Consider the following 25,501-nt stretch of genomic DNA (forward strand, 5'->3'; position numbering starts at 1 on the left):
TTAAGTGTAAACTCTAGGAAACCAGTCTGAATTCAGGAGCCAGGTCTCCTGTGTATGTTGTCACTAAATGGTGTGCCAGATACCAGCACACAGAGTATCTCCACAGAAAAGGGGAGGAATTACCTAAACATAAACCTGTGGTTACCTGTTGAGAGTGAGAATCTCTAAGGCAATATCCTCAGATAAACACTAGGTAGAATCAGTTTGACATGGCATGTGCATTCAGCCCCTGTAGAGCTGGTTTTCCTCCAGAAAATGTCCGACCTCCTTTCTCCAGCCAGCACATGGTTTCAGATTCCCAAGGAAACACACTTTCCACGAAGAAAAGTCTCACTCTGTCCTGCCAAGTGGATGACAAGTGCCACCCGTCTTTTGGCTTTTCTTTAAACTGAGCAGCACTGGGTGTGGTCTGAGCCACATCTGGATGCTCTCAGGTCTTGGCAAGTAGGATAGGGTACTGGGATGCTAAAAGGAGGTTTCTTGGACTCACAGCTTCTGTAAGACTCTGATTTTCTAAGGCCAAGATGGAATGCTCTTCAATCCCAAATAGGGTGAGCTTAACTGCAGGATTGGAGCAAGAGATTTCACGTTTTTAACAGAGTATGAGGAAACTAAGACTGGGTAATAAGGGGATCAGAGTAATAAAAGTATATAAAGAACATCACAAGACTTCCCAGAAACTGCCTGGGATGGGTTGCAATGAAAATGCATGTCCTTCAAAAGATGTGCTGTTCAGGCCTTGGGCTCATGAAAGGATTCTCACTTTGGGCACTGGAGGGCCAAGGTTCAAACCTGTAAGATCCAACCTTGTGACACTAAAAACAATAGTGACTCCCTAAGACTTCATTTCTACATTTCACCAGTGCCCCTTACCCGCATTTTGGACCCAACAAACTTGTAGGACTGTTCTGTCCCATCTATTAAGAGATTCAAACCTTGCAGCATCCTAAACACAGAGTAGGGAAATGTGGGATCCCTAGATAGCTCAGCAAGAGGAGGGGGACAATATTGCTTATTGTACAGCTGTCCTTGAGCCACTGGCTCCATGAACAGGCTGGGGAAGGGTTTCAGCTGGCTCTACAAAAGTTGATTGTTTGTCTTCTAAAAGAAATCTTTTAAGAATTGAAAAGTCAAGCCTACCCTGCAAACTCTTGCCTGGTGACCAGGAATTCTTGCTGACTTATTCTGCTTTCCATAGCTCCTTTAAATGTCACCTGAAGATTACTTTGGTCTCTGTAAAAGCTTTCTCCTGCTACCTCTGTTCAGACCTTCCACTATCGTCCTTTTGACTTTGATTTCTTCCTCCTTACACAGCTCACGACTGTCCACCTGTTTTATCAGGATGATTTTGTAAGTACTGTTCTCAGGCATATGCCCTGGTGAACCACCAGGAATGCAGAGGACTGAGAGGCTGGCTGGCTGGCTAGCACATTAGAGGAAGAATGTTTAATGGAACTGAAGATCTTACATATGCAAAAGAGAAAATTTGAGGGACATCATCACCATGTTCTAATACTTGATATGCTGTCATGAGGGAGACGAAACAGAAGTATTCTTTGTGATAAAAGAGAATCAATTCTTAAGTTACAGGAAAATTGTTATTTATAGACATATGTATTCATGTACTTAAGATGTAAAAGACTTATACACTGAAAATTATAAAGCATTAATGAAAGAAACTAAAAAGACACAGATAAATAGACATCTGGTGTCCATGGATTGGAAGAATTAAAGCTGTTTAACAGTTTTTATTGGACCCACAGTTTTGGGTCCAAACGACCCAAAATGATCTACAGATTCAAGGCAATCCCTATCAAAATTCCAGTGTCATTCTTTACAGAGATAGAAACAAACAATCCTAAAATTCACATGAAACCACAAGAGTCCCTAATGTAAACTACGGTTTTGTGTGAGAATGATGTGTCAGTGTTAGTTCATCGATTGTAACAAATATACCACTCTGGTGTGGGATGTTATAGCAGAGAAAGCTGTGCATATGTGGGAGCAGGAGGTATATGGGAATTCTTTGTACTTTCTACTCAATTTTGCTATGAACCTGAACCTGTCCTAACAAATAAATTCTCTTTTAAAACCCCACAATATTCCTGAATTTCTATGTATCTAATAACACAGCTTGCTATAAGATGTAAAGATAAAAAGATACAGGTTTTATAAGATAAAAACATAATAAAAAAAGCAAATAGAAGAAGCACTGTAAGAATAAGATATATATAAGGGATGCCTGGGTGGCTCAGTCTGTTAGGTATCTGCCTTAGGCTCTGGGAAAGCTTGAGTCAAGATCCCAGGGTCCTGGATTGAGTTGTGCATAGGGTTCCTTGCTCAGCGAGAAGCCTGCTTTGCCCTCTCCCTCTGCCTGCCGCTCCCCCTCTTTGTGCTCTCTCTCTGTCTCTGACAAATAGATAAAATCTTTTTTTTTAAAAGAATAATATATATAAGAACCATAAGTTGACAGAACTACGGAGAAATAGAAAACTGTATTTATAATTTGGTAGTTTTCTCTGAATACGGAGCAGAGTTGCAGGATCTCAAAGGCACCTGTTTTTCTCTGAAGTCTAGGTACTAATTGTGAATTAAATTTTCTGTTACTGTCACACGCTAGCAAAAGAGGCACATCAGCATATTGGCGTTCTGTAATTTCCACTTGGTTGCAGTCAAAAAGAGCAAGAATTCTTTTCATATAAGGTGCATGAAAATCCAAGTTTGGTGGGACCTAAGAAACGCTCAGGTATGGAGAACTGAGGTGTGACTACTATTCTCTGTATCAAGAGGAGAAGAGGTGAGAATCTAGTTTTCTCCTCCATTCAGGCCTTGCGCTCGTGCTCCTCACCCGGGACCAGCAGGCTTGGGATTCTGGGGAGGATGAGCAGCGGGAGTACGCTGAATTCTCAGGAATACTAGGTGCTAGGAGCACCAGTGTGGGCTCAGAGTCTGGGCTCTGTCCCCAGGTGAGGGCTTCTGCCATCCCCTTCCCCAGTCGCCAGTAGTAACAGCCGCCAAGAGGCTACAACTGCGCAGGAGAAAGGGAACCTCTCTGCGAGGAAGCCTTATAGGTTCTAAAGAAAGGTACTGAAGGCTTCCCAGCCGCAGGAATCCATCCACCCTGAGACAGGCTTCTCCTCTTCCACCAAGCGGAATCCGGGGAGCAAGCCTCTGCAGACTCCGCTCCGCCAAAACTAGGGAGCGGGCATAGACTGGCACCGCCTCTCTGAGGTTGGGTCTCAAAGAGCAAAAGGGAACCAGCAGTCAAGCTTTTTTCTTGATCCTTTTAACTCACGTCCCACGCTACCTGGAGGGCCAAGACTTCTTTTCTGGCTACGGAACTGAAAAGTATCTAACTCAAAATTTAGCGCTGACTTCAACTTTGGTCTTCTTTACTAGCCCAGCACGACCTTTTACCCCCTACCCCCTACCCCCACCCCAAAGCTATCTGGAGACAAAAGGAATTCATTCCTCAGTGGCGTAAATACTTGTTGAGCGCTTACTGGGCGCCAGGAGGAAGCTGACCCGACCCCTGACTTCGGAGTGCGCTTACGTTCTGGATCCCAAGGGCTTCGCTTCCGGAGCGGATAGTTTTAAAGAACTTTCCTTTCAGTTTCTGGAGTGAGAAGAGCTGTTCCGGTTGGGCGGACCCAAGTTGGGTCCAATGGAGCGGAGGAGGAAGGGAAGAATTTCTTCCGTAGGGTCCTTTGGCAATATCTACACTCTTGGTGTCAGGTTGGGGGTTCAGAAGACAACGCTGAAAAACTAGCAGAAAGATATAGCTAGGAAGTGTAGGCAAAACTCCCCTGTAGGTTTGGTAGCGTGGCCGAGCGGTTTAAGGCGCTGGATTTAGGCTCCAGTCTCTTCGGGGGCGTGGGTTCGAATCCCACCGCTGCCAGGGTTTTGTTTCTAATCTTAAGTAGTCATAGCCTTCATTTTCCCTTCAAATAAAAGTGTAGATTCCTGCGGGATTTGGCCAAATCTCAAAACGCAGTATCTGAATTTTCTGAACACTCGTCTCTAGACTGACGGAATGCGACTAGTGAATGAATGACTCAGTTTACAGGCGTGGAGCTCGTAAGTCAAGCGGATCTCTAGAAGACACACTCCTCCGGATCCTCGACCTCCCTTCTGTTTAAGGGAGAGAATAGGTGTTGCTTGCCGAAGAGATGGCATTTAACCTGGAGCACTCTAGAGAGTGGAGATAGCTTTGGAATCTTCACATAACCTTGAAAGCGCAGTAGAAGTTAAAGTGGGGCATAGAGGGGATCAGGGAATGAAGTGAGCCTTTGTCTCACCGTTTGCTCCTAAGAGTTAACTCGAAAAAATTCGGCAATCCTACTCAGAACTGAAGTAACAAATTCAGACAGTCGAACCGAGCATCCAACGTGGTACCTGGTGCTTCCTCCCAGACCCCTAATGGGTCACCTATAGGGTGTTCCTTCTTATTTCCCTTTCCACTTGCCTCTGGTGTCCACACAGCTACTACATCACCCCTTTCCCTGCCTCCCTCCCTTTCTGCCTCTCCCTCCAAGCTCACCATAAGGACAGCAAAGATGTGTGTTAGGCACAAAGATAATCATTGAAGGAGGCGGCTGCTCACCAGGTCAGGGAAGTGATTCAATAACCAGTCTTAGTCAGGCAAGGAAAAACACCCGGACTCCCACCTAACCCGAAAAGAGTCCTAGGATGGGTTTGAAGTCAGAATTATAGCTCTTTAAGAAACATTCTCACTTTCTGTCCTTTGAGGGCAATGCCTTTCCTGCCCCATGTATGTGTACAGCCTTTGGTACCCAGAGGGTGAATTGGGCATGATTTGGATACATATATACAGATTTGAATACATATTGCTTACAGATTTATGTTCAGGCACGGTCCCCTCCTCAAGACTTCAAGGAGTAATGGGCTCATTCTAGTAAAGGTGATGGAACCTGACTGGCCTGTGCCCTAAAGGAGGCAAGAGTTCAGACTGTCCATGTGGCTTCTTACTCTAGTCAACCTCAACAATGATGACATTTTAGACTGGATAAATCTTTACTGCGGGGGTTGGGGGTCATGTGTATTGTAGGATGTTTAGTAGCAGTAGTATTGTCCCAGTTATGACAGGATATCAGTAATATTGTCCCAGTTATGAAAACTGAAAATGTTTCCAGACATTATCAATGTCCCCTTGGACACTGGAGGCAAAATCATCCTTAAAGACTGAGGGTGCAACTGTCATGTCCCACTGTGTGGCTGGTCTTCTCAATACCCCAACGGTGACTTTTGAAGGGCAAAGTTTTCTAATTTTGTTGAAGTACAATTAATCATGTTTCTCTTTTATGGATCATGCTTGTGGTGTTGCATCTAAAAAAAAAATCTTTCCCCGATGCAAGGTGACAAAGATTTCATTCTAAATATTTTGTGGTTTAGATTTATGATCCATTTTGAGTTCATTTTTTATGTGAAGTAAGGATCAAAATTGTTTTTTTAACATTTGTTGAAAAGACTACCTTTCTAAACAGCACATTTATCATGAGCACTCAGTAATGTATAGAATTGTTAAATCACTATATTGTACACCTGAAACTAATATAATGCTGTATATTAACCATGCTGGAATTAAAATTTTAAAAATTTAATAAAAAATAAATTTGAAACGGTCACCTTTCTCTACAGAATTGCCTTTGAAACTTTGTCAACCATCAATTGATAATATTATTTGTGGTTCTGTCTCTGTACTCCTGTTCCATAGATCTATTTTTCATATTTTAATGCCAATACTATAGTCTTGATTATAGTAGCTTTTAATCTGGATGCCAGGCAGAGTGACTTTGCTCCAACTTTATTGGTCTTTTTAAAGTTGTTTTTGGCATGCTATGTCTTTGAATTTCCATGTGAATTTTTGGAATCAGCTGGTCAATTTCTAAAAACAAAATAGAACCAAGGGTGCCTGGCTGGCTCAGTTGGAAGGCAAGTGACTCTTGATAATGGGGTTGTGGGTTCAAGCCCACTGGGTGTAGAGATTACTAAAATAAGTATTCTTTAAAATTTAAAAAAAAAACTTGTCTTAAAAAATAAATAAAAACCAAATCTTGCTGTTATTTTGATTAGGGTTACACTGAATCTGTAAATCAATTTAGGGGTAATTTATATCTTAACAATATTGAGTCTTCTCATTTACAAATGTGAAAAGATTTTCCTTGTATTTAGGTTTTCATCCATCTCAGCATTTGTGTGTGTGTACAAATCTTGGACATATTTTATCCCTAAGTATTTCATATTTAATTATTCTGTTGTAAATTGAATTGCTTTTTAAATTTTCAATTTCTGATTGTTCATTGCTAGGTATAATTATACATATGTAGATGTAGTATAAACAGTAGTAATGCAATTAGTTTTAATATTTACCTTGTATCCAACAACTTTGCTAAATTCACTTATTACAGCTTTCTGTAGATTCTGTAGGATTTTCACATAGCCTTTCACATTTTCTTGGAATAAAAAATACTTGTTTGTTTAAAGCCGGATGCCTTCGTTTCAATTTTTTTCCATTATTGATTGGGCAAGAATCCCCAGAACAATGTTGAACAAAAGTGATGAAAGCAGATGCCTACATTTTGCTCCCAGTCTTACAGGGAAAACATTCTGTCTTGTATCATTAACTGTGAGGTTCTTCATAGCTTCCCTTTATCAGGTTGAGGAAGTTTCCTTCTTTTCCTAATTTGCTGAGAGTTTGTGTCAGGAATGAAAGTGGACTTTGCCAAATGTTTTGTCTGCTTTTTTTAGTAAGATCATATGATTTTTCTTTTTAGTCTGTTGAAATAATAAATCACATTGATTTTGAGTATTAAGCCTACTTTACTCTTCTGGGATAAATAACACTGGATTCAGATATATTGTTATTTTATATATTGTGGATCCAACTTGCTAAAGCTGTCCAACTAGGTGGGGAAGGGACTGGATTTCACATTTTAGCCCCTGCCAGGTGCCCTAACTCCAGAGTTACAGTTTCTTATTGTATTATTCTAAGAGAGACCGTCATTTTGTTGATCCACAATCAACAAAACCGGCAAAATGAAGTAACAGATACTTGCCCCCAGGCTCAAGTAATTACAACTCATTCCCCCAGGCCGTCGCACTCACAGACAAAGCCCGGGGCTCCGCCCGCCCCACCCGCTACGGAAAACAGGAACAGAATTTGCAAAGATGAAGCCTGCGCGTCTGAGTTTGGAGGCAGCCGCAGCTACAGCGCCTCCTCCCCAACCCCGGATTTATCCTGCACAATAACCTTTAGTCTCTCCTAACCTGGAAAATCTCTAAAGTTTTGGTGCAGATCGCTCTGAGAGTGGCTCCAGAATCTCCCACAAGGCTCCGGGTCTCCCACAGTCTCCCAGATTCCTGGGCTGAAGCTTTGGGAGGGGTTTCTCTGTCCCACCTCGTCTATAAACTGTGTAAAAGGCCACGGAAAAGCCAATACTTTAGAATATACTGATAGCGTCTGAGGATTAAATGAACCATTTAAGATCCACGCTATCCTGTACTGGAAAGCCCATTCTCAGCTGTCATTCAGGGATGTATTTGTTCTTAGAACTAAGGTGTTCAATCCAGAGCTCGTCTGAGGTGTGCAGGAGGAGATAAGGGAGTGAGACGATTTAGTTCATCTCGATATGCATAAAAACACCAGACTGAAAGACAAGCAGAGGGACTCGGGAAGAGTCCTTCCTATATGTGGCTTCTCATTGTAATCTGTGGTCCTTTGCAACCCACGTGCTGTGTGGCTTGTGGTCTGGTAATGGTAACCAAGCAGCATTTGGCAACTGCCACCCAGGCATTGATCCCCGCGAGGACCTTTCTTGGCTGTATCACAGCAGGTGTCCAGAGAAAATAGCTGCTGTCTTCAGCCTCTCTGACGAGACTGCAGGACACATGAGCTGTCCTCAAAAGGAATACAATGACTTGTTGAAATCTCCTCAGGCACTGGTTTTCTCTGTTGTCTGCACTTGGGAAACTATAAAACACCGAGGCTTGGATCCCACCGCTAGAGATCAGGGTGTCATCGGTCTAGAGTGCGGCCTCTGTGTGAGAAATTTTAAGAATTCCACACGTGCTTCTCACGAATCAAGTTAAGAACTATGGCTCCAGGGACAATAGTGATTCTTTTGGACGTGATGCGCAGGGTCAACAACCGGACCAAACCAGAGTGCTTTTGAAAAATGACATCAGCTATGAAATGAAGGTGACTTATAAACAGGGGCAGAATATTTTGTGATTGTGAAATCTGCCAGATGGGAGAGGGTAGCTGCCGGGATTGGAAGCCCCAGTCCGGCGTCTGCGCAGCTATGGGACTTTCTCCTGTCACTTCTCACTAAAACGTCTTTCAGTGGAAAATGAGCACATGGTGTCACTGGGCTTGGAGGAAGGCCTGGAGAGAATGCTCCTTCCAGGGGCCCGGGCATGGCTGTGAAGGGTGCGTTGAGACAGACAGAATTTGTCCGCAGGGAACTTAAGTGCTGCTGTCTCTGCTCACCTGGACATTTCCCGCACAAGTTCTGGAGCAGCAAGAGCGGTCTCAGAGGGTTGGTACCACAACGCTGAGATGCCCACATGGTGATCTGGGAGACCCCTAAAGTCCTGAAACAGTCAAATTCTAAAGGAATGAGCATCTACCCTTCTCTCTGAGAACAAAAAGGAGACATTTCCCAGTGTTTTAGGAATAGAGTGTAAAACCATATACGGGCTTTGTGTTCTCAGAAGAAATAATTTAGCAGAGCCGCAAGTGTGAACTGTTTGATATCTCATCTGGTAAAAGGAAGGACTGTAGCGTTCCAAGGGCATCTTTAGTTTGTTGGTCGGACTCCAGCTCTAATTAGTGTTCAAGCATTTGCAAATGCCCTAAATCTCCATTTGATAAGTCACGCTCCCTGGAAGGTAGGATTTTATGGCCTTAATTAGCTTGACTCTTCCTTTATCTTCCTAAGAAATCTGCAGCAAGAGGGAGAGGAAGCCAACAAAAATAAAACATACTCCGCACCTGCAACAGGCCCACAGTTTTCTACTGTTTCAAATTGCATTCACTCCGTAAAATATTCCTCTTGTTAGCCCTGGGAGGAAGATGAACAATCCAGAGCCTATAAGGGAAGTAAGCTTTTGCGATGAGCCCTGCTGTTCTCCCAACCCCCCCTCCACTTGCTTTTAAGGTTAGGACTTCAGAACACAAATCTATGTGATAGAGCTGAGATGTAAAGAAAGTTACTATCAGAGAAAAAAGGCAGACCAGCCATCTCCATGTGGTAGCGTGGCCGAGCGGTCTAAGGCGCTGGATTAAGGCTCCAGTCTCTTCGGGGGCGTGGGTTCGAATCCCACCGCTGCCAAGCAGGGTTTTTGCCGGTTGAGGAACTGAGGTCAAAAGTTGAGGAATAAATATTCCAATGCCTTGATAGGGTAGCACAGGATTGGGTGTGGGTTGAGTGGGTGAGTCCACGAGGATCATGGAGGGCTGTCTTTCAGATCAGACTGTTGGAGTGCAGAAGGTCCCTGTTTTGCGGCTACGTAGTCTCTGGAAAGTCTTGCCATTTGGCAAAGCTTTTATAGAAATCTTCAAAGACCAAGTTCACCTGGAGGCTAGGGGACTGGAAAAAAAAATTTAAGACTTCACAGTGATGTGTGTGTCCACAGAAGTAGCTGTCACACACGCATTGATAGGAGGATTGATGTAAGGGCTAGGAAGGGACAGGGAGTGTTTTTTTGTTTTACATTTTCCCCCTCATAAATGGAAATGCACAGAAGCTTTGCACCCAGTTGAGGAGCAAACATCACACGGTAACTCTTTCAGTCAGAGCGCAGAGCTCAGACCCGTCCCCAGGTCCCCACTGGCATGTTAGCTCTAGCCTCCCTGCTCCCGTTTCTTCCTCCCCACTACTAAGCCCCATTTCTGGTCTCTCGATGCAGTGTCTTCCCTTCCCTCCAAGTGTTCTTTCTGTACCTGGAAGCGAGAAGGAAGGAGAGGGTCTGAGTGAAACTGTCAACAAGGAGGCAATACTCACGGGAGGAGGGAGGTATTTCAATTCTTACAGACTGAAGTCAGGAATCCCTGCCAACTAACTTGGAATGTTCACTTATGCTTGCTCTCAAAGAGCTGAAGAAGGTTTCCACCTCAAATCCAAACTCCTATTAGACATTTTCATCTCTTGACCTGTACGAACTTCCTGAACCATGCGTGTAGTTTGGGAGCCCTGAAGAGTGGATGGGTGAGATTTAGTGTCCACTGTAACCCAATTTCAATCTAAGAGTTGCCCCTTTCTGTGTCTCTTTAGAGAGGCTGTGAAGGAGAGAGAGCCTTTGGGCAAAAAGGGAAACTTCATTTCAAGGAGGCAGTGAAGAAATGGAGGTGGCTCGAGTCCTTAAAAGAATGATGAAGAGAAACTTCAAGTTTTCTGGAGGCTTCTCGATCTAGGACTTTGAGTGTGGTTGTCCCCCTTTTGCTTAAGCATACCCACTTAACAAAAAATCATAATTCTTACTTAAGAAAGTATTCAGTCCCTGCACTCACCTAGCTGAACTAGAATGGAGAGAAACAGTGATGCTAGAGTGGCCTCAATTTAAATTCATGGCAGTGGTCTCAAGCATGTCTGCATACCAATCTTACTGTTTTTCATAAGCCTTTTAGTATACATTCTTAAAGACTGTTCTTTCATCCCTTCTCCTGTGTCCTCAAAACAGCCAACACTTCCTTATACATTCTCACCCTCTGCTTTCTATTTCACTGAGAAAACAGAAGCAGCCATAGGAAAACCGCTAAGGTCCCCATTGACCTGCTTCTGAGTGTCTCTTTGCATCTTGTTGCTGTGGATGACCTATGGGAGATCCTAGGTAAGCCATCTCTGCCTTCTGTGCTCTAGATGCCATCCTCGATTGCTTACCCAAGAATATTCTTTCAAACAGTTGTTTCCTCTCTCTTCTGTAGGATCATTCCCAACAGCCTACTGGTTCGCTGTTATTATGATCCCATTATCAAATAAAAATAGCACATTCTGGCAGCAATAAGGGGATCAGATACAAGGCTCACCTTATATACCCATGGTCACTCTGAGTCTCCACGGGGCTCTTTCTAGGTCTCTTAGTATCATGCTAATGAGTGGTGTAAAGAGCTGAAATATGGGTGCATGGGTGGCGTGTGGGAATGGGTATTTCTTTCCTCCCTACCGCCTCCCCTCCAACGCTCCTAGGAGGTGACGTAGATCAAAATGTATGCTCCTTGAACAAATTAGTGAGAGCCTATTTTTTTTTTTTTTTTTTTTTTTTACCCAGGATTGTGCTTGGCTCTCAGAGGCAAGGCTGGTCCTCAGGAATTTCACTTTCTAGAATGCAAAGAATTATTTTCTCAAACAAAGGGTGATACTCAACCATCTCCATCTAGTTTATAAAATGTGAAAGTAAGTGAAGAGGTTAAGTATGAGATAATGTGGCAGAGTGGTCCAGTGCCCAGGGTTTGGGTTACAGTCTCTTGGATTTGTGAGTTTAAGTTCTACCACTGCCGATGCTTTGATTTTTTTAAGTTACATTCTCTTGGATTTGTGAGTTTAAATTCTACCACTGCCGATGCTTTGATTTTTTTTAAATAAAAAATCCACCCTTTAAATTTCCCTTACATACTAAAAAGTCAGTACAAAAAATGCGATCTACACCAGGTGTCTGATTCTGATTCATGAGGGACATCCTCACAATCCCGCTGGGCACATGTTACTGATTCCCACTGAGAATATATATATATATATATATATATATATATATATATATATATGCCTTTTCTATAGTTTACAGAGAAAAGAGAATTGCTGCTCTATGAAATAACTGAAATATTGTGATCTCTAAAAACCATTCTGATTAAAGAGAACTACAGCTTCTTAGTTGAGTAGCTGATTTCAGATTTGGGACAAGAGACATACACGAAGACTTGGCAAGAAAGCAAGAATTTCTGAAACTCCTGGACCATATCAAAAGTTCTCAGGAGCCAACAAATTTCCATTGACCAGACATGGGACAAACTAATGACCAAAGGAATACTTACCGCAATACATTGAAAATAACAACACATAATGTTCTTTTACATGCAGCAAGAAAAACAACTCATTGATCACCAGTGGGAATAACTAGGGAGAAAATTATTTGATCAGGAATTTGGCAATTCTTGGATAAGAATCAAGCATCATCTTTACCTATTATATGTAAATTCTATGTAAGATAAATAAGTAGCTCTACTTGGTGAATAAAAGTTCTATGAAGAGGAAATCTAGCTAATGAATATGGAAGAAATATAACATTGGAAATCATGATTTAGCTGTGAAGATATTAATGTTTAACAGTAAGTTGATGGAGGAATTTACAGTGGAAGGGTCAAGCTCTCTATATGTAAGCCCACTGACCAACATTAACATTTAAAATCGAATGTTTATTTGCCCCTGGAGGGGATACTCAATATGAAAAATACATTGAATTTCTTCTGAAGTACTTTTGTAAAAATTCTGACCTGAACTTAATCAAGCATTAACAATTAATGTTCTACTTTCAAGAAATGAAAGAGCGGTATAAATTACAACAAAAGAAAGCATTAGACAAAAAAGGAATGTACAACATTGTCTGAAAGAACTAATTCAATTTCTTTAATATCTCATTGGCAGAGAGAAGAGAAAGGAGACAGAGAAAGAGAGAGAGACTGATCTAAAAGAGAGGAGGCTTAAAGACAATGCAATCAGATATATGTGTAAAGTTTGTTTCACTCTTGATTAGATTAAAAACCTATTTAAGTGCCAGTTTGAGAAAATCGGGAAATTTCAATATGCACTATATATTAAAGTACAAAAGACTGAATGTTAACTTTATTAGGTATACATTTGTGGATATGCAATAAATGTTCATATGACTAGAGAATCATGCTGAAATGTAAATAGTGATGATACATGACACCTAGATTTGCTCTATCATACTTCATATAAAAGAAAACAGAAAGGGGGACCCTGTCTGGCTCAGTTGATAGAGCATGGGACTCTTGATCTCAGGATCATGGGACTCTTGATCTCAGGATCGCGAGTTCAAGCCCCGCATCTGGTATGGAGCCTGTTTTTAAAAATAAAATAGAAGAAAAATGTACAAATAAAGAAATCAGTAAAGCCCTGGAGATTGTTGAATTTGGATAATGATTATGATTATTGTATGTCACCATTTACTTTACATGAAAATTGATAAAATGAAGATAAAAATGAAATTCCCTTAGACTTCTGAAAATGTTCCATTTTTATACTTAGTATTTACAAAAATCTGATGTGAAATATAGTTTTCTACTTACATAGATAAAAACATTCTCATTCTCTAGAAGCCATTAATATTTATTATTCTATTTTTAGTGTCCTGATATGTATCCAGAATGTGTTGGTGTTGTTCCTTCGGCATGCATCCTGCTCATCTATGATTGGACTATTTCATTGTGTGAATTAGTTCCTGATAATTCAGATTAACTACCTTTATTTTAACTACCTTTACCAGAGTTTTCCCTAATAAAACTCCTGTAAGATTATGGTTAGACATTCAGGATTGACCACTCATTATTTTAACATCTACATTTTATATTCTATACCTTGTTATTCTTAATATTTTGGGGAATAGTTCAGCATATATGTAAATAAATAACCACAAACCAAACGAATTTATTGATTTTTCAATTAAAACACTTTATATTTGGGGAGTTTTATGTTAAATTAAGCACAGACTACATACAGAAAGTTCCCATATATATTCTAACTGTCTTCCATCCACTTTTTTCTCCTATAATGACAACGTGCTCTGCTGCAGTATATTTTGCTGCAATCAATGAGACAATCTTGACGGTTCATTAATAATTAAAATCCATGGACACATTTTCAATATGGCAAAATACCTGTGCTCAAAAGTGAAACTTGTTCCCAACAGGGTAAGTAAGAGAGGATTGCGGGAAAGCGTGAGATGACCAGAGCATGCAAAACTACAAACCTTGCTCGGCTGTCCCTTCCTGCCTGGTACCGCACAGAGAGTGCAGCACGGGCTCCAAGGAGCCGCCGCTCTCCCTGTCCTCACAGGCGCAGATATACCTGTCGCCCACTCAGGCGGCCACCGCACACTCGCTCCAGGCAAGGGCACTGGGGATGGCTTGCCGGGACTCTGGGGGACCTTGGCTGGGTGGGTGAGGTGTTCTGGGGAAGGCGAGCTCACACCAGGTGGGATCTGAAATGTCTGTGAAAGACGTGGAAACAGAGCAAACGAGTCCACCCGGGATCACACCGGGCATCTCTGCCCCTCTTGTCTTCCGTGCGCCTCCGGGAAACCCACAGAACCCTGAGCTACTTCAGCGAGCAGCCGCCCCTGCCAAAGGAATCCGGGTCGGTGCGCAGAGGAGGGGCGCCAAGGAGAGGAGCTGCGGGAGGAGGGGAGCCACACTGGCCGCGACGCCCGGGCCCCGTGGGCGTGGTCTCCCCGCCTAGCCCCAGAGCCTTTCCCATCACTTCCAGGTGGGTGTCCCCGCGCCGAAAGTGAGCCGACGTCCTGGAGGGCAGCCGAGCCGGGAGCGTGTTGGGCGGGTGCATGGGTGGGTGGGGTGGGGATGGAGCGGGCACGTCAGAACCCTGGGTTGGAGGAGGGGGCCGAGGGCCCTGAGAGAGGGCGCTCCTCCACCTGAGCCTGAGGTCCTGTGGTTCGCGGCCGCCTACCTGGGGCCCACAGGCCTGGGTTCGCCTTTCATTTCTTCTGCAAACCCTGCCCCACCCGAACTCACGCAACCCTTTCGCCAACACCCCTTTCCCCTCCCCCGTAATCCGGTTTCTGGCCCCCGGCCCCATCTCCCCCCGACCCTTCCCACTGAGGAAAGGAACTCGGAGAGGAGAAAGGAGGAAACAGGTGAGAGCCCGGGCCCGGGTGTCTTGAAAATCGCCGCCGCGGGGTGCCTGGCTGCGGTCAGGTCTCAGCGTGTGTTTGGCTCGCTTCAAAGGGAACTTCCGACCAATCCGAGGCAAAGTGCACCTGGGGGCGGGCGGGTGTCTTGCTCCCGTCATTTCCAGAAAGAGCAATGACTCAGCCTCGACATCGCGCGCCCTTCGATAGCTCAGCTGGTAGAGCGGAGGACTGTAGACTAGACACGTGTGTGGACATCCTTAGGTCGCTGGTTCGATTCCGGCTCGAAGGAGGTGCCTGATGCTTTTGCCGGTCCTCATGAAGGTCTCCACCCGCTAGTGCCAGAGGCCGAGCAACACAGGCTGAAGCCAGGAAAACACTTTCCGGGAGGAACTCCTACAGCTAGTGTGTGCAACCCCCAGGGAACACACCTGCACCGTCTCTCTGCAGTCACCAGACCCGTGCCCTGCAGCTCAAAACAGTCCACCTTGCTCAGGCTCTATGAAGCAGCCCTGACCACCCACTTCCCTCACCATCCTCTGCACTTTACAGTTTTATGCCCCCACCACTTGTGCCCTGTGTTCTGCCATTAACACCAATTTGCCCAAATGGACGGATCCCTGCCAAAGAGGTGGCCAAACAGGTGCTGCCCAGGGCAAGCCCTGGAGGCACACAAACATATAGGCCACAGTAGGGGTCACTCTCAACTATGGCATCCTTTTGGAAGACTTTACTCTTTCACTCTGTATCTGTCCTCCAGTGGTACTCTGTTCTCTTCCTTCTGTCTCTGTGTGTTTTTGTTTCCTGACTCTGATGCTGTGTACATACTTTGACCTAGAGAGACAGAAACTGCTCATTTTCCTGCTTAGTGTAGTATTTGTACAGAATTGCCATTGGAGAACTTTCAAGTAATTGCCAATTCTCTACTTCACTTTAGCTGACATTTGTAGGATGCAAATGCAGTTTTGTCGAAGCAGTTTCAGAGGGCTGATTATAACTGTCCATGGACTATTTAGGTGGCTGGTCTCATGTCTCAACTGTTGCTTCTGGGTTTTATTTGTACAGGTTTTGTTTATTTGTACAGGTTTTATTTGTACTGCATTTTTTGCCTCTTGGAGGTTTGTGACTCTTGTTGTAAGAGCAATGGTCCTCCTCTGTTCACACCATTTGGCACACACATGATCTACATGAGGATTTTATAGCTCTTTCTCCACAAAGAGATCTGAGGTTTGAATATCACCATATGCAAAAATTAGAGTCATGCAATGAAGGATGGAATCTTTGGCCTCTCTTTGACATTCTAGAATTCTACCTCTTCATAAACTGAGCCAATGCTTCCACCATTACATTTAGATGTAATGGTGGGAGCATTAGCATTAGCTCAGTTTATGAAGAGGTAGAATTCTTTTCTTGTCTGCTGAGAAATGTACTCTGAGAATTACGAACTGAGACAGGTATTCATCAATAAGGGAATAGTAAGTCCTGCATTCTCTTAGCTCAAGAATCCATGTCATTTGATTCAAAAGAGCTGTCACTCCTTAGGACTGGTGTTCAGATATGTTTTATTCACAGGTTTTTTTTTATAACCTCCTAATCTGCTCAGGTACTGCAACTGTGCCAGGGAAATAGAGATTAAAATAAAGGTATTGCTCTAAAACAGTTTAGTGTGTGTAGGGATCAGATAGATGGAGCAGATAATTACAATATAATATCTTGAAAACTGCAATAGAAGTAGATAGAACATTCCATGCAATCTTTCAGGCTGAGGTAGAGGTCAGGGTAGAAAATATGGGAGGTCTCTTGGTAGCGCCAGTGCACTGGACTCGGTTGAGTTTTAGAAGAGGAGAGTAGATCTGTGATCAAGTGAGTTCAGTGGATGCAGAACAGTTTTAGGAAAAATAAACAGAAACTTGAAGGGTGTTGATTTTGTGTGTTACCATGTATGATATCACTAGAGCATACGTATAACCCCAGGACTAGCAAGAAATGAAAATATCAATAATTATGCCTGAAATTTTATCCACTCTCATCATATCCCTAAGGTTCTAATTGCTGCTCACCTCAGAAGCAAGGGGGAAGATTTCTTAACATCTCTTTTGAATCTTCATAAAGAAGGTACCATGGTTTTATCACTTGATCTGTATATTATTCTACCAGAATAGCCAGCAGAAAAATGGATAATGTCCATGCACTTCAGTATTCACCTCCACTCATTATCATTTTCTCTGCACATGCTTTTTTTGTCGCTGCCTGGCTTGAGTCAGCTGACGGATAAAGGCAGAAATATTGCAGATGCCAAGAGAGAAAAATCTTATGTCAAATGAAGGCTTTGCTTCTGTTTAGATTTGACAAGAGTAGGGAACAGGGAAATTTCCACTCAAGATCCCTAGAGGGGATCCTAGCTCTTGATCTCTGGGTTGGGAATTCAAGCCTCCGTTGGTTTGGATGTAGACATTGCTTAAAAATAATATCTTTTGGTAAGTTGGACACAGGGCTTGAACTTAGGACCCACAGATCAAGAGTTGGATGCTTAACTGACTAAGCCACACAGATCTCTTGAAACTATTTCTCTCCTCAGACCTCACCATCTCTTTACCCCCTGGGGAGCCTTTCTCAGCAAGTACTGTCTCTAACTGGTTCCGGATGCATGGATCAATATAATCCTCTAATGCAGACACTCCCCGGTGGCAGCTAAATGGCTCTAAACAGGTTATAAATAAAACTGTTTACCTTTCAATAAAGGAATTAATTAGAAACCAAAGCTTTTGTTACTCTGCTTCATCTCTGCAGTTATGCTAACCAGCAATCAAGAACTACGTGGCCTAGGGTGCCTGGCTGGCTCAGCTAATAGCGTGGGTGACCCTTGAGCTTGGGGTCATGAATTCAAGCCCCACATTGGGCATGAAGCCCACATTAAAATAAATTTGGGGGGGGGGCCCTGGGTGGCTCAGTGGGTTAAAGCCTCTGCCTTCGGCTCAGGTCGTGACCTCAGGGTCCTGGAATAGAGCCCCGCATCGGGCTCTCTGCTCAGCGAGGGGAGCCTGCTTCCCTCTCTCTCTCTGCCTGCCTCTCTGCCTACTTGTGATCTCTCTGTCAAATAAAAAAAATAAATACATAAAAAAATAATTTTTTTTAAAAAAGGCTGTAGTCCAAGACTGGTAAGAGCGGCTATTGGCATGTAAAATCCATAAATGAGGAAACATAAGACCCAGCCTTGAGTGGGATATATTTTCAATTAGTAATGGTTAAAGGGAGAGTGGGAAAATGTCAGCATCTGTTCATGATGGAGGATGAGGGATATCTTCCTCTCAGGTACAATTGGCCTGCTAAGTTCCATATTGTACACAGACTGAAATATCTTGGGGCACTTAGTGGCACAGTTCTCTTACTTAAGTATCAGATATCAGATGGGTGCCTGAGTGGCTCAGTTGGTAGAATGTCCTAGAGTGTCAGACTTGATCTCATGGTTGTGAGTTCAAGCCCCAGCTTTGGCGAGGAGCCTACTTTAAAAAAAAAAAAAAAAAGTTAGATATCAGATAAAATCAGAGCCTACGCCACCTAAAATCACTGAGCACTTTCCAATAAACAAAACTTTCTAAAATAGGGAGCAGTGAGGTCCTGGAGGGTGGTGGTCATGAAAGATATTATGGTGACTCAGGATCAGAAGGCACCTTCCCCTCTCTTTTTTGACCAGGCAGAAGAACAGTCTCTGAGAAGTCACACCTGAGATGAAAGCCTAAAAAACAAGCTCTTTCTTCCTAAGCAGGGCTTGGTTTCCCAGTGCTTTTCCCTTCCCTGCAGCTTCATACTGAGGTTTCCCTCAGTATGTCAGATAATAGGGCAAGAATCTGAGTCAGGGGGACTGAGTTCCTGCCCCTCTGTCCTGCAGCATGAGGGGCAGGCGGACATTGCCTCAGAAGATGGGCCGACACCTTACAGGTGGGTGTTTCTTCCCCTCATCTTAATATTTTACTGAAAATATTGGAGGCCCCAAAAGGGCCACATCTGAAGTAACTAACTTTATTTTTAAAGATTTTATTTACTTGAGAGAGAGAGAGAAATAGAGTGAAGAAGCTGAGGAGAGGAGTAGAGGGAGAGGGAGAAGCAGGCATCCCCCTGAGTGAGGGGCCTGATTCAGGGCTCCATTCTAGGACCCTGGGATCATGACCTCAGCCGAGGGCAGACGCTTAACTGCCTGAGCCACCCAGGTGCCCCTGAAGTAACTAACTTGGTCAATTCAATTCTCCCCATTCCCACCTGTACCCAAACTCTGTGACTCAGTCAAAATATGCCATGTTTCCTGGCTTATAAACATGAGGTAGGGACACCTAGGTGGCTCAGTTAGTTAAGCATCTGCTTTCTGCTCTAATCATGATCTAAGGGTCGTGGGGTCAAGCCCTGAGTTGGGCTCCTTGCTCAGTGGGGTGTCTGCTTGTCCTTCTTCCTCTCTCCCCACGTGTGCTCTCTCTCTCAAATAAATAAATAAAATCTTAAAAAAAATAAACACCAGGTGATGATAAGGTTCTCACTCTGATTTCATCCTTCTGTCTGTCTTTTATCAAATTCCTTCCTAATTGAATACCCAACTTTTGTAGCAACATGGACAGGACTGGAAGAGATCATACTGAGTGAAATAAGTCAAGCAGAGAGAGTCAATTATTATATGGTTTCACTTATTTCTGGAGCATAACAAATAGCATGGAGGACAAGAGGAGATGGAGAGAAGGGAGTTGAGGGAAATTGGAAGGGGAGGTGAACCATGAGAGACTATGGACTCTGAAAAACAATCTGAGGGTTTTGAAGGGGCAGGGGTTGGGAGGTTGGGGGAACCAGGTGGTGGGTATTAGAGAGGGCACGGATTGCATGGAGCACTGGGTGTGGTGCAGAAACAATGAATACTGTTACGCTGAAAAGAAAAAAAAATTCCTTCCTATTCTCTTACTCAGTTCAGAATCTTTTACCAGAATCTTTTCCTAGCTCCCCAAGTGTCAGTTTGGTTCTCCTCCTCTTTGCCTCTTTGGTACTCCTAGATTACTTTTGCCTTTCCACTTATCATACTATACTGATAGTATACTTTCACGTCCTCTTTAGGAGCAAGCTCCTTGAAATCTGGGGCAATTAATTCTTTCTGGTATCATCAGCACCTTGCACAGTGCCTTGCACAGGACAGACACCAGTGAATGTGAAATTATTAACTGGCCTAAAGCATTTTAACATCAGCTCAAGAAAGACTAGGGTTCTGAGCGAATTATTACATCTTAGAGTAATAACTAGAGATCTGCTTTCTTGAAAGACAAAAAAAGCTCACAGTTTCTTCTAAGGTAACTACCAGAGATGACACATATCCCATGTAAAGAGCCCAGGGTTCTCTGTGATGAAAACCAAGTGAGGAAATGTCTGAGAATTACACAGTAAGATATTCAAATTAACCCTACTGCTGAGGAAATCTGAAAGTTGAAAAAATAAATGAAAACATCTGCTCGATGACTCTGGAGAAATAACAAAGATGAGCAGCATTACTCAGCCAAAACATGAGAGAGGTAAAAATCCAGAGTGAAAATAACTAGAAAATCCCCACATTTAAGGAAATAGCTCATATTATGAAGCCAGTGTGAATTATATATCCAAAGCAGACAAGACATAAGAGCCAATTTCATTCATAAACATGGATATAAAATTCTAAACAAAAAATTAGCAAACTAAACAGAGCTATATATAAAAATTGTATCTGACAAAATTGGAGCTACTAGATAAAAGTAAGACTGATTTAACAGCAGAAAAATCAATGTACTTCACTACATTAAAAGACCAAAGGAGAAAAATAATGACTATTTTCATAGATGCAGAAAATTCATTTAATAACAGTCAATATGTGTCATGATAAAAATGATAAGTAAACTAGGAATAGAACACACACTTACTTAGTTTGATGAAGTGTACCTACAAAAAAAAGTCTCGTTGTATCTTGTATCTAACAACATAATTAATGGTGAAATTGCGTTAAATTTCTGAGACTGAAACAAGATTAGGATGTTCACTAATCTCCTATTCAACATTATACTGAAAGTTTTCATTAGAAGAAATGAAAATGAAGAAATGATTGTGTAAAAAGAGAATTTAAAGAAATCTACAAAGTAACAATACTGTTGACACCAGTTGTGGGATTTAAGATGCATGGACTGATGAATGAACTCCCTCCTAGGTGTTTCTCCCTCTTGTGGGTGGGATGGCTTTTAATGACAATAATTAGTCTCAAGCACCTTCTCTTCTCCCCTCTCTTCCTGGTAGTCTCTCTGGTGAGGTTGTGAGGTGTGAGGGCTCACATACATCTTCCTCCCACCCCCACCTTGCAGTTAAGCTGATCAGGTGAGCAGTCCTGGCCAGAGATGTGTGAGCACAAGTGATGTAAGTGTCCGCTGTGCCAATCCTGTGCTCTTCTTTCATCCTTGGAGACTGTGCAGACTTCACATTGAGGAGCCTGGATCTCCAAGCTTCTGCTGCAGCCCACAAGACTGTGATATGAGTAAAAAATAAATCTTCATTGCATAAAGGCAAAAGAGAAAAAAAGAAACCTATAGGTTTATTACTAGAAATAATAAGCAATTTTAATAAACTTAGCAATATTAAAAGTCAATATTCGAAGATTACTTACATTCTTCTATACCATCATCAACTGGTTAGAATGTTACAATTTAAAAAGCATACCTTTATAATAGCATCAAACAGGGCTGAGCTAGCACAGGGCCAGTGGTGCAATGGATATAATAGCATCAAACAATGAAATACGTAGAAACACATTTTTTTAAATGTGCAAAAAATATCCAGGTACGAAATGCAAAATATTACTGGAGAATAAAAGAAAAGCTACATAAATGGAAAACTCAATATTATAAAAGTGCCAAATTTCTCTAAGTAATCTATGATCTTAAAATCCAATAAAAATCCACAATTGGGCAGTGCAACTTGACAATTCTAAAGTATATATGGGCATGCTCAGGTCAAAACTGGTTAATAGACTCTTGGAGAAGAACAAACAGAGAAGCCTTGCTGTATCGGGTAATGATCAGTATTACTTTGAAGACACAATTTAGTCAGAGTGGTAGTGATAAAGGATAGGAAAAGATACCAATGGAACAGTACAGTTTAGAAATAGTTGAATAGGGGCACCTGGGTGGCTCAGTGGGTTAAGCCTCTGCCTTCGGCTCAGGTCATGATCCCAGAGTCGTGGGATTGAGCCCCACGTCGGGCTCTCTGCTCAGCGGGGAGACTGCTTCCTCCCCTTTCTCTCTGCCTGCTTGTGATCTCTCTCTCTCTGTGTCAAATAAATAAAAATAAATAAATAAAAAGAAAAAAAAGATGAATAGTTGGGGCACCTGCATGGCTCAGTCAGTTAAGTGTCCAACTCTTGATTTCTACTCAGGTCATGCAAAGCCCCATGTCGGGCTCTGCACTGAGCAGGGAGCCTGCTTGAGATTCTCTTTCTCCCTCTCCCCGTGCTGCTCCCCCACTTGCCTCATTCTCTCTAAAATTTTTTAAAAAATAGATGAATGGTTGGCTACTGATTTATGACAAATCTTACACTGTAGTGCGGTAAGGGAGTGAACTGTCTTTAATAAATGGTGATGGATCATTCACCTAACACAACGGGGGAAATAAATCTTGATTCAAGGCACATATCACATGTAAAATGATCAATGATAAACCTACCTGTGAAATGTAAGACAGTAAAGGTATTTTTAAAAATGTAAGAGAATTTCTTGATGACAATGAGAGAGGCAAATATTTCTTTTTTTTTTTTTTTTTTTTTTTTTAAGATTTTATTTATTTGACAGAGATCACAAGTAGACAGAGAGGCAGGCAGAGAGAGAGGAGGAAGCAGGCTCCCTGCGAGCAGAGAGCCCGACGTGGGGCTCGATCCCAGGACCCTGGGATCATGACCTGAGCCGAAGGCAGAGGCTTTAACCCACTGAGCCGCCCAGGCGCCCCATAGAGAGGCAAATATTTCTTAAACAAGTTATATGAAAACAAATATAAAGAGATAAAACTGATAAATTGTACTACATTAAAAGTTAAGATCTTCTCTTTTAAAAAATTTCATTGAAAAAATTAAATAAAAATTTCCATTGAGTGAAAGTCCTGCCACAGAGAATATATTTGCATATCCAACAAAGGATTTACATCCCAAATATATGAAGAACGCCTAAAAATGTATAAAAAAATGATAACTATCCTAAGTGCTTCTTCTTTCATCAGTTTTTAAAGCATTGTCATTTCTAAAATGATTTTTTATGAGCTTTTATTTCATCTAGAAAAAAATTGGTTCTCCTAAAACTTAGCAAATAATGTTTATATGTACCAAAGGTTTAAATAAAACATTTTTAAAACCTTAAAATTTTTCTTTGAGTTTTTATGTGAAATATTTAGCTTCTTCAGGAAAATAACTTTTAATATCTAAAGCAAAGGATATTAAAATTAATCACTTTTAAAGATAGATTAAAAATTCATACAAAAAGGCTTTTCTTTATCATCTTCTACCTAAGAGAAACACAAACTATTTCACTATCTTTAATAAACTCTCAAACTACTTCTGTTTAAAAACTTGAAATCAGATGAATCACATTTTTCAAATCTCACGGGGCCAAAGGTGTTCTGATTTCACATATTAAAGAACTACTTTATAACTTTTGATAGCTCAAACAGCCAATAACACATAACTGCTACTGTTTCTAGATAGTCAAAAGTCAGAAAGAATTGCATGGTTGCAGAGTATTTTAAGTTATGTGAAGTCATTGATCTCTCATATGTAATTCAAGTATGATATTGTAAAGATAGGCAATTAAAAAGTATCATTTTTAAAATCTAACCATAATAATAAAGTCTGGAAACTTAGTTTTGTCTCCACCTTTAATTTACATTGTTAGATATTAGAGCTTTAAGAACCTCTTAAAAATTCAATAGACTTTACTTTTTTTTAAAGTGAAGTTTCAGGTTTACAAAAAAATTGCATAGAAATTACAAGGAGTCACCTACTCCCCAGTTTCCCTTATTATTGAAATGTTGCATTCATGTAATACATTTGTTATAATTAATGAACCAATGTTGCTACATTAATACATAGTCTATGGTTTAGAGTTTACTCATCATGTGGTATAGTTTTATAGATTTGAGAAATGCATTATCTCATGTATCTTTTGCTATAGTAACATATAGAATAGTTTTACTGCCCCCAAATGCCCTGTGCTCTACTATTCATTCTTTCCTCCCAAACCTCCGATCTTTTTGTTTTTTAAGATTTTATTTGTAAGTCATCTCTACACACACCATGGGGCTCAAACTCACAACCCTGAGATCAAGAGTTGCATGTTCCACTGGCTGAGCCAGCCAGGCACCCAACCAGTGATCTTTTAATTTTCCCAATAGTTTTGCCTTTTCCCATATAGTGGAATCACAACAATGTCCTTTTCAGACTAGTTGGAATCACACAGTATCCTTTTCAGGCTAGCTTCCTTTACTTAGCAATAGGCATGTAACTTTCCCTCCATGTCTTTTCATGGCTTGATAGTTCATTTCCTTTTATTTTTTTTTTCAAGATTTTATTTTTAATCTCTACACCCAAGGTGGGGCTTGAACTCACAATTCCAAGATCAAGAGTTGCACAGTCTACCAACTGAGCCAGTCAGGCACTCTAGCTCATTTCTTTTTAGCTCTGAATAGTATTTCATTGTCTGGAAGTACCAGTTTATTTATCCCTACACCTACTGAGATGAAAGATGTCTTGGTTGATTCTAAGTTTTGGCAGTTATAAATAAAGCTTTTATAAATATTCATTTGCAGATTTTTGTGTAGTCATGATTTTCAACTCATTTGGTTAAATACATAGGAGCCTGATTGCTGGATCATATGGTAAGTCTTATGTTGGGCTTTGTAAGAAACTGACAAGCTGTCTTCCAAAGTGGCTGTACCTTTTTTCATTCCTACCAGCAATGAATGAGAGTTCCTGTTACTGTACATTATGGTCAACATTTGGTGTTGTCAGTGTTTTGGATTTTAGCCATTCTAACAAGTATGTAGTGGTATCTCATTGTTTTGATTTGCAATTCCTAATGATATGTGATGCTTTTTTATATGCTTATTTGCCATCTGTGCATCTTCTTTGGTGAGATGTTTCTTCAGATCTTTTACCCATTTTTTAAACTAGGCTGCTTGTTATTTTATTGTTGAGTTTTAAGAACTCATTTTATATTTTGGATACAAGTTCTTTACTTTGAATACAAGTTATTTACCACATACATGTTTTGCAAATATTTTCTCCCAGTCTGTGTCTTGTGTTTTCATCCTTTTAACAGTGTATTTCACAGAGCTGAAACTTTCAATTTTAGTGAAGTCCAATGTGGCAATATTTTTTCCATGGATTTTGCTTTCAGTGTTCTATCAAGAGTCAGTGCCAAATGCAAGGTAATTTAGATTTTCTTCTATGTTATCTTCTAGAAAATTTATTTGTGTTTTATATTTAGATTTATGATCTATTTTTAGTTAATTTTTGTGAAAGTGTAAGGTCTGTGTCTAGATTCTTTTTTTCCCCCCTTTGGCATGTGGGTGTCTA

The 25,501-nt window shown here is 41.5% G+C and overlaps 3 non-coding genes across 3 annotated transcripts; all 3 read left to right on the top strand.

Moving 5' to 3' along the window:
• Window positions 1–3,816: 3,816 nt before the first annotated feature.
• Window positions 3,817–3,898, top strand: TRNAL-UAG. The gene has a single exon. It is a non-coding gene; the product is annotated as a tRNA-Leu (tRNA).
• Window positions 3,899–9,271: 5,373 nt separating this feature from the next.
• Window positions 9,272–9,353, top strand: TRNAL-AAG. The gene has a single exon. It is a non-coding gene; the product is annotated as a tRNA-Leu (tRNA).
• A 5,745-nt stretch (window positions 9,354–15,098) lies between these two features.
• Window positions 15,099–15,190, top strand: TRNAY-GUA. Its single transcript is given in 2 exon segments — window positions 15,099–15,135; window positions 15,155–15,190. It is a non-coding gene; the product is annotated as a tRNA-Tyr (tRNA).
• Window positions 15,191–25,501: the final 10,311 nt, after the last annotated feature.

The sequence above is a fragment of the Enhydra lutris genome, unplaced genomic scaffold (assembly GCF_002288905.1).
Source record: "Enhydra lutris kenyoni isolate GAN:26980312 unplaced genomic scaffold, ASM228890v2 scaffoldscaffold4, whole genome shotgun sequence".
Taxonomy (NCBI): Eukaryota; Metazoa; Chordata; class Mammalia; order Carnivora; family Mustelidae; genus Enhydra; species Enhydra lutris.